A 9140-nucleotide genomic window follows, 5' to 3' on the forward strand; every position below is an offset into this window, starting at 1 on the left:
CACTTTCACTGTGCCCCCTCAGTTCTCAGGCTTCCCCTGCTCCCTCCCTCCACAAGGCCTTTGCCACATCTCCTGTGGGCCTGGAACACTTCTGACGCAGGGCACCTCCAGGACCCTGACACTTTCCAACTGAGTTACCCAGGTAGGTCAGTGAAACCCTCTGGGTTTCAGTTTCCTTATCTGTAAAGAGAAAAACTAGACACAGCCTTTGGCTTCTTGGGAAAACTAAATGGGATCAGGTAAGGGAAAGACTTAGCCCAAGGCCTGGCTCAGGGCCCTTGCACAGGTGATGGCCACTATTTGGTTCATCAGAGTAGCTTCGTCCTCTCTCTCTCTGGGGGAGCCGTCACCTTCCATTCCATTCCTTACTCTCCTCCTCCCCCAACAAAGACTGGCTTTGGCCAGTTTCCTCCCTGTCACCAAAGGTAAGCCCATTGCCTCTCAACCTACCTGCGCCTTTGTTTTACTGGATGTGGGAGAAGTTAGGCAGATTTTAAAACTTTACACAGTTCTGCAAGTATACCCCTGCATAGTATCTTCTCTGTTGGGATAATAGCTAGAAGCTCTGTTGGGAGTTAATCTCCTGCTTGAATTCTTTTTATTTTATTTTTTAAATAAAAACCACTTTTATTTACTAACCAAAGGGTTGATCCTAATTAAAGGAATACTTTGAAATAGTTGCAAGTAAAATGTTTGTGATAAAGATAATCGAACATAGTAAGGAAAAGAAAATAAGAAGCAGTATGGAGATTTGAACAGAGCTTGCTTATCATCTCACAGCTAATTGTCATCAAACATGATGATGAAATTTTTATTCTGATTTTTCATAGATCTGAACGCAGGTGACATTGTTCCTAATGCATTGCACCACTAATTTTCCATCTTTCATTTTTCTTGTCAGTTTTTTCCCTTTCTCATTCTGTTCCTGGTGTTGAACCAATGCACCATTTGCAGAGTTGTAGATCTGAGTTTTTTCTGCCATCAGCTGCAGTTCCTTCAACTCTCTCTCCCAGGTTACAAGAAAACTGTGTTGTTTTCAAAGTGCTCTCAGCCTTTATGTGAGGCTTTTGTCACCAGAAGAGATGACACAATCTGGTTTTTGGCCATTGTACCCGTTTTCGACAGAGCTGGTTCCCACTTCTACTGCCTTCGTGTATTCATGGAAGTCTATGCTCTTTGCCAGGTGCCATCTTTCTCCCAGATGCTGAATGGTGGTTTTGGTGGGTGTGGCTGGTTCTTACACCCTCTTCATGTGAGGTGGGAGTGTTTCTAGCCTATTTTTAGCCAAACTACATATTGTACATATCTTTAATTTCACAAAAAGAACCCATTTCCATTATTCTTCATGCTAATAAACAAGGCACCAGTAAAAACCCAGTTTTGACTAGAAAATTAACAAAGTCTTAGATGTGATAAAGATCTTGATACTCGAAGGACTTGGGATGGCTGACCCCAGAGACATGACTTACCCTCCAGTGTCCCTGGGTGATGGGGCGGACGCCACCCTCTGCTGGACTTTGAGTTCCTTGCTGGGTTTCTCCCTTCTTGTTCTGCTCCCCCATTCCTAATCTGCCCTTCTGGGGGGCACTTTCATAATAAATCACTGTGTAAGAGCCCTCCTCTCAGGATCTGCTTCTGGAGAACCTAATCTAAGACAGCTGGCTATGCATTTCTGTTCTCGGATTTGAGAGCAGATCGGAATCACTAAAGGAGCTTGTGAAAAATGCAGATTGCAAGGTCAGGTCCCAGAAACTGTGGTTGAGTAGGGTGAGGCCCCCAAATCTGCAATTTAGTGAGCTCTCTGCGGGGGGTGGTTCCTGCTGTCTGTGGCCCTGGAGCCTCATTCTGAGAGCCAAGACTGCAGCCCCTGGGGAAGCGCTAGTTACACCAGTAACAGGTTGATTGCTAGCTTGGGCTTCTGCAGCTCCGCCCTACCCTGACATCTGCCTATCCCACAACTCCAAGTGGCTTGGCTTCAACCAGGAACAAATTGCTGCTGCTTGTGGTCCAACTGGCACTCCCCTGGTGTCAGGCTGATCCTTCAGGCTGGGTCTCTTGCACTCCGCTCCAATCCAGCCGGGGTGCTTTTCAGACACCTACATGTTTGAATGTTTGAGAACCACGACATCTCTCCTTGGCTCCCATTCTTCTGTTCTTCTTTCCAGCATCTGCCCAAGTTGCCCAGTTTTCATGTTCTGGTTGCTGAGGCCCCCCTCCTCGCCCACCACACACACTCTTTATCTCAGCATCTCACATCTCAGCAGCATTGGGGGTGGAACAGAAGCCTGAAACAGCCACTTCTGGCAGTAAATATAGTAGTTACACACACGAGCATTATTTTTACACTTCTTGGGTTGAATCTGGGCTCCATCACTTGCTAGCTGTGTAGCTCTGGGCAAGTTATTTAAACTCTCTGTGCCTTAGTTTTTTTTTAAAACTAGAAATAACAAGAGTAACTACCTCTGAGAGTTTGCTTGTCACTGATAGGTAAAATGACTGGGACATAGTGTTCAATGAATGTTTGCTAATCTTATCATACAGACAGAGCAAACTCCTCCAACTGCCAAACAGACAAGCCACCTGGAGAGGATGGAATATTATCTGTACCCTCCATGCAAGGGGGTGCATCCCTCAGGGGCCCTGGTGATGCTGTCTTATTCCTCTTCAGCCTGGCACACTCTCTGCAGTGTAGGAAACGAGCAGTGGAAATAAGCTGCATAAATGCTTTGTAGCTTTGTTAACAGACATGCAGACATTTTGACCACAAGGATAGCCGAAGGGACAGGAGAATGACAGGATTTGGACTGGAAAGTAGCCTGGTCCAATGCACACTCACACACTCACACACACATTCTCATCCACTCACGTGCACCCTCCCTCACACGGTGTACTCACACACAGACAGGCTCACATGTACTCACTTTCACACACACTCTCACTCACACACGTGCTCAAGCAGACTCACACTCTCATGCACTATCTCACAAACACCCTCTCCACCGCCCACACTCTCACGTGTGACCCCTGTGGAGTCAGAATTAAAGAGAGCTTTATTGGGAGTGGGTGGAGGTGGCAGGATCCAAGCAGGAGGCGCCCTGGGGTCTACTCTGTGCCGGGCTTGGGGAGGTGACGGGTAAACCAGACTGGCTTCCTGAGTCTTCTGAGTGAGGCAGCCATGGACAAAAACAATCTCATTTCAGAGCCAAATAATTAAGCCCTATGCAAGAGATTCTGGCAAACTGTGATTGAAGTGGGGAGGCAGAGTTTGAGAGATCTGCCAGGAAGACACCACCACCTCCACCAGTGGTGGAAAGAAACAGCCATGTGCCAGGTGCTATGTATGTGCTTTTAATGAAGTATCTTATTCAGTCTTCTAATGACTGGTCAGCAATGCTATGGTCCTGTTTTGCAGATGAGGAAACTGAGGCGTGGTGGGGTTCAGTAACCTTCTCAAGGTCCCTCAGCTCGTATATGTGGGAGTCGGGTGTGAAGCCAATGGCAGCCTGTCCCTAGGGTCACACGGACGGGGTCATGTTTGAGCTGAACTTGGAAGCTGTGTGTGGGGTGGGGACAGGGGAGGTAGAGAAAAGACACATAAGTGGGAAAGTGGATGGTGTGTCCCAGAGAAGGGAAGGCAGCCAACGTAAGTGGGGGTCAGATCTGGGAAGGACTTGAGTGTTTGTTTAAGGAGTTTGGCTTGTGTTTTGCCCCCGTGGGCAATGGTGGAAAGCAGAGACCAGGAGGAGGAGAACGATTTGTATTTTAGGAGGATGGTTCCGACAGGATGGAAGGGAAGGGCCACAGATTAGAGAGGAAAAGCCCAGATAGGAAGCCATTACATTGATGTGGTCCATGGGAGAAGAGATGGGGACCCAATAAGTCCAGTGGCAGAGAGTTACGGCCACCGCAGGGGTCAGATGGGCAGGACTTTCTGAGTAATGGCAGGAGATGGTCTTGGAGGAGAAGGAAGGGTAAGACCAAGTTTGACAGGAGGTTTCTAGCCAGGAAGGTGGAAGGATGGTGGGGCTGGTCATCAAACTAAGAACACAGGAGGAGAGGATCAACTGCATGGTGATGGATGGGAACTAAATTTTTGGTGGTGAGCACATTGTAGGGTAATACAGAAATGGAAATATAATGTCGTACATGTGAAATTTATACAATGTTATAAATCAATGTTACCTCTATAAAAATTTTTTTAAGATATATAATAATTAAGTTCAAAAATTAGTAACCTAAAAAAGAAAAGACTTTCTTCCTAAGAAATGATTGGAAAAAGAGCTAATGGGATAGGAGATTTAAAATGTATTGTGATTTCAAATTTTTTTCTTAAAAAAAATGTGTATCTTTAAAACTCTTCCTCAAATCAAAACATCCAAAACTATTTGGCTTACAGTATCTTCTAGAACTGTAATAAAATAATTGTGTTAGAAAAAAATTAAAAAAAAATAAACAGGAATAAGAAAGTAGACAGGACTTTCCTGGTGGCGCAGTGGTTAAGAATCCGCCTGCCAATGCAGGGGACACAGGTTCGAGCCCTGGTCCGGGAAGATCACACATGCCGAGGACCAACTAAGCCCATGCGCCACCACTACTGAGCCTGCGCTCTAGAGCCCACGAGCCACAACTACTGAGCCCACGTGCCACAACTACTGAAGCTCCAGCGCCAAGAGCCTGTGCTCAGCAACAAGAGAAGCCACCGCAATGAGAAGCCCGCGCACCACAAGGAAGAGTAGCCCCGCTCACTGCAAACTAGAGAAAGCCCGTGCACAGCAACGAAGATCCAACGCAGCCAACACTAAATAAAATAAATTTATAAAAAAAAAATAAATTAGACAGGTACACTACATAAAGTATATACGTTTCTCTTGTTTAACTGATTTGCATAATCTACTAAAAAAAAAGAACACAGGAGAAGATGTCGGTGGGAGAGGCAGTGAGGAATAGGGCATATGGGTGCAATCATTTGGAAGAAGGTCCTGGAGCTGACACTGGGGCTCCAGCCACAGGAGGCTCTGCTGGTCCCAGGGCCTATGGGACAGGTGTGTGGGGCAGTGCCCTGAGGAGAATACCCGCGTGGGGTGCTGAGAGAGCTGCCAGCGCTGCTTGTCAGAGAGGTCAGGCAGAGAGTATTCCACTGGGAGAGAATGGCCCACGTGTGTGTTCTGGGACTGCCCTTCCTTGTCCCCTCCCTCCTAGGAACCAGCTCTTCCCCTCAGAGCCTGCTTTCTTCAACTGACCTCTTCCACATGGCCGCCGAAGTGGCTCGAGCTCCTGCTTCCAACTCTGCTTCTCTTCACAACTTTGCTGGCTCAGCGGGAACCAGCAGCCTGTAGGGAAACTTTTCTCTTAAAAGCACATAACTAAGACTGAGCCAGCACTGGGAACCACTGTGCTGAGGGAGCATGGTGGTAGCACGAAATGAGATCCATGGTCTTGACATTGACCAAGATCTCTACTCTTCCCAGCACTGGGCAAAACCCCTGGGGAACAAAGATGAATGAGACCCAGTCCTTGCCCTCAAGGGCTTCAGAGACCAGCATATTAATGGTCTCAGGGTGTAGAGGTTGTAGTTGGGTCATCAATGGAGGATCCGGAGAAAAGGGACTGATTGATTTCTTCTGGGAGCATTGTGGACACTGCCTCCAAGAAGGAAATTTTTGCACTGGGCCAGGGGGTGAGCAGGTTACCTAGGCAGACAGGAGCAGAGGATGGCATGGGGTACAGGGTAGGGAGGGCATTCTCAACAAAGGAAAACCACATGAAGCAAGTCATGATCAGGTGGAAGTACCAGCCAGGAAGAACATGTGGTTTGGTATAGAATATAAGGGAGCAGATGGGTGGGTGTGGCAGGAGAAGAACCTGGGCAGGAAGGCTGGGACTAAACTATGAAGGACCCAGTGACTTTTAGGCGAGTTTTGAGTATCCTTGTGCTGCATTGTGCAATAGAATTTCCTGTGATGGTGTTTATATCTGTCCTGTCCAGTATGGTTGCTGCTAGTCACATGTGGCTACTCAGCACTTGAAATGTTATGTGGATAAGGAATTGAATTTTTACTTTGTCTTATTTATGTTTCAACTTAAATAGCCACATGTGGCTACTGCATGGGACACGGGAAGTCATTTGCTCCTCACGATAACTCAATGAGTCGGGCAGAGATCACCTGTCCATTTTTCAGGCAAGCTGGGGTTCTAGAAGATTATGTGACCTGCCCAAAGTTACACGAATATTAAATGACAGAACCAGGGTTTGCATACAGATTTCCTCTATAGGAAGCTGTTCATGGTTACTGCCCTGGGCAACATGAGGCTCTGATATGCCTTCCGAGTCATTAAGAATAAAAGTTTGCAGTTGTAGTCTTTGAAAACTGGTCCCTGTTGGTTATGTAGGGGAGCTCTGTTTGTTATCACACCTGCCACAAGTTCCTGCCACGGTGGAACAACACAAATATACAATCAGAGGGAAGGATGGGGCAGTGGGGTGAGGCTGTCGTAGGGGTAGTGGAAGGAGCACTGGGTTCTTCTCTTGATTCTGTCGAATGGCAAAATCCAGGTGTGGATCTTGGACCAGTTACCTATGACCTGTGGGACGGAGCATCTTCATTGATGGAATGAGGAGGCTCACCAAGATGACCCCATGGTCCTTTCCACCCCACTTTTGGGAACTAAGACTCAGTAGCAGCCATGCTCTGGAATTCTTACAGCTCAGACATCTGCTGATGGGGCCGATCCCATATGCAGGTGAGCGTGCAACTTCAGCCTCTTGCCCAGAGGCCTTGGGTGTGAGATAGAGTCAAGGTTCCAATATAGCAAACACAGCTTCAATACAATTCAGCTTCATCCTCACCAGGGATGAGGGACAAAGTCCAGAAATTCAAGTGGAGCTGTCACTCTGGTTAGATTAAGGACCTGGGCAGGAGGGAAGTCTGGCTTCTGATAGCACAAGGGTGAGGAGACCTCACTAATGAACAATGTAAAAGTTCTGGAAATTTTGAAGCTACGAGAAAAAAATACAGATAGTATTGTTTTTTAAGCACTTAATTTTTTTTTTTTTTTTATTCCTGAACTCAGAGTAAGAAACATCTACTAACTCTAAAGTTTTTAAGATGATCACATTTGGTATTTTTGAGAAGAGAATTGTGCCTGAAAACAACAAAAGGATTTGCAGGAAAAAAACACTGGCTTTTGACATTCGTATCCTTATTTATAATGAAAATTAGTATTTCTGTTCTTTCATTCCCCGTAGGCCTTGGCATTGTTGCAGATGCTCACAGCCATGGAGGGGCATGGTGGGGAGTCCAGCACCCGCCTGGATTTGCTCAGCATGAGGCCTTATCTGTGTCAAGCACAGGATTCCTTTCCTGGGCTTTGAGTCCCTGAAGAACTGGAAATTCTGTGTCCCATTTCATCTCACCTGGCTGCATTTTCGTCCCTGCCACCTCTCCTGCCTTGTACAGAGAAGTCACAGGTCATCAGTCATAATTGAGCTACTTCTATATCCAAAGCATGGAGAAATGGGAAATTTAAAGATCTTCAAGGCAGATAGACAAAGTCCTTAAAGGAGACTGGAGAGGTAGGGCTGGGGCTTAGTGTGGCCTGCCTTCTGTGCCCAATTATGCATTGTACATAGGGTAGTCGGAAAAAATACAGGAAATGCAGTCAAATTTGAATTTCAAATCAATAATGAATAATTTATTTAATATAAGCATGTCCCAAATATTGTATTCATTGTTGAGTTGAAAATTCATATTTAACTGAGCATATTGTATTTTTGTTAAATCTGGCAAAACTTAATTGCACATCCTCTTGGCCTACATTTTACACGATTATTGTGGAGACAACTAGCTCAGAGCCCCCAGTAGTCCTCATCTAAGCTGCATCTTGTATCCTTTGCTTCTTGCTGGCACTTCTCTGATGTTACTGTATAGGAAACTCCTGGTCATTGGTGAGTTGCAAACCATGAAGGGTGAGGGAGTTAACCGCCATGGGACAGCCTCTGACCAGTGGGATGGGAGCTGACGGAAAAATGTTCGTCTCTTTCCATCCCTCCGTAGCATGGAATTAGGAGTGCATTCTATACGGCTCTTCAGAAGATACCAGTGAGACAGTGGTTTCCTGCACCATGAAGCTTTGAGTGAAGCTCTTCCTGGGGGCCATGTGGGCTTCAATGTCAAGAACGTGTCTGTCGAAGATGTTCATCGTGGCAGTTTGGCTGGTGACAGCATAAATGACCCACTGATGGAAGCAGCTGGCTTCACAGCTCAGGTGATTATCTTGAACCAACCAGGCCAAATCAGTGCTGGATATGCACCTGTGCTGGATTGTCACACAGCTGGATTGTCACACAGCTTACATTGCTTGCAGGTTTGCTGAGCTGAAGGAGAAGATTGATTGTCCTTCTGGGACAAATCTGGAAGATGGCCCCCAGTTTTTGAAATCTGGTGATGCTGCCATCGTTGATATGGTTCCTGGCAAACACATGTGTTTTGAGAGCTTCTCTGACTATCCTCCTCTGGGCCATTTTGCTGTTAGTGACACGAGACAGACGGTTGTTGTGGGTGTCATCAAAGCAGTGGACAAGAAGGCAGCTGGAGCTGGCAAGGTCACCAAGTCTGACCAGAAAGCTCAGAAGGCTAAATGAACATTATCCCCAATACCTGCCACCCCAGTCTTAATCAGTGGTGGAAGAACTGTCTCAGAACCATTTGTCTCAACTGGCCATTTAAGTTTAATAGCAAAAAGACTGGTTAATGATAACAATGCATCGTAAAACCTTCGGAAGGAAAGGAGAATGTTTTGTGGACCATTTGTTTTGTGTGTGGCAGTTTTAAGTTATTAGATTTTAAATCAGTACTTTTTAATGGAAACAACTTGACCAAAAATCTGTCACAGAATCTGAGACCCATTTAAAACGTTTAATGAGAAAAAAACCAAAAAACAAAAAACTCGGTTTCCTGCTGTGGTGACCAGCTCAACAATTTACTCTTGTGTTAACCTGCCTGCCTTCTTCCCTCCCTCCCTCCTCCTTCCCTCCCTCCCTCCCTTCCCTCCTTATTTCCTTCCTCCTGTTGCCTCACTCCTGTTTCCTGGGATCACTTCAAAAACTAAGCCTCCTGCACTCAAGCCCTTGGCTCAGGTTC

At 46.2% G+C, this 9140-nt stretch overlaps 1 pseudogene; it reads left to right on the forward strand.

Moving 5' to 3' along the window:
* The first annotated feature begins 7959 nt into the window (after positions 1-7959).
* Positions 7960-8841, forward strand: LOC132368817 (elongation factor 1-alpha 1-like; annotated as a pseudogene).
* Positions 8842-9140: the final 299 nt, after the last annotated feature.

This window comes from Balaenoptera ricei, chromosome 7, assembly GCF_028023285.1.
Source record: "Balaenoptera ricei isolate mBalRic1 chromosome 7, mBalRic1.hap2, whole genome shotgun sequence".
NCBI lineage: Eukaryota > Metazoa > Chordata > Mammalia > Artiodactyla > Balaenopteridae > Balaenoptera > Balaenoptera ricei.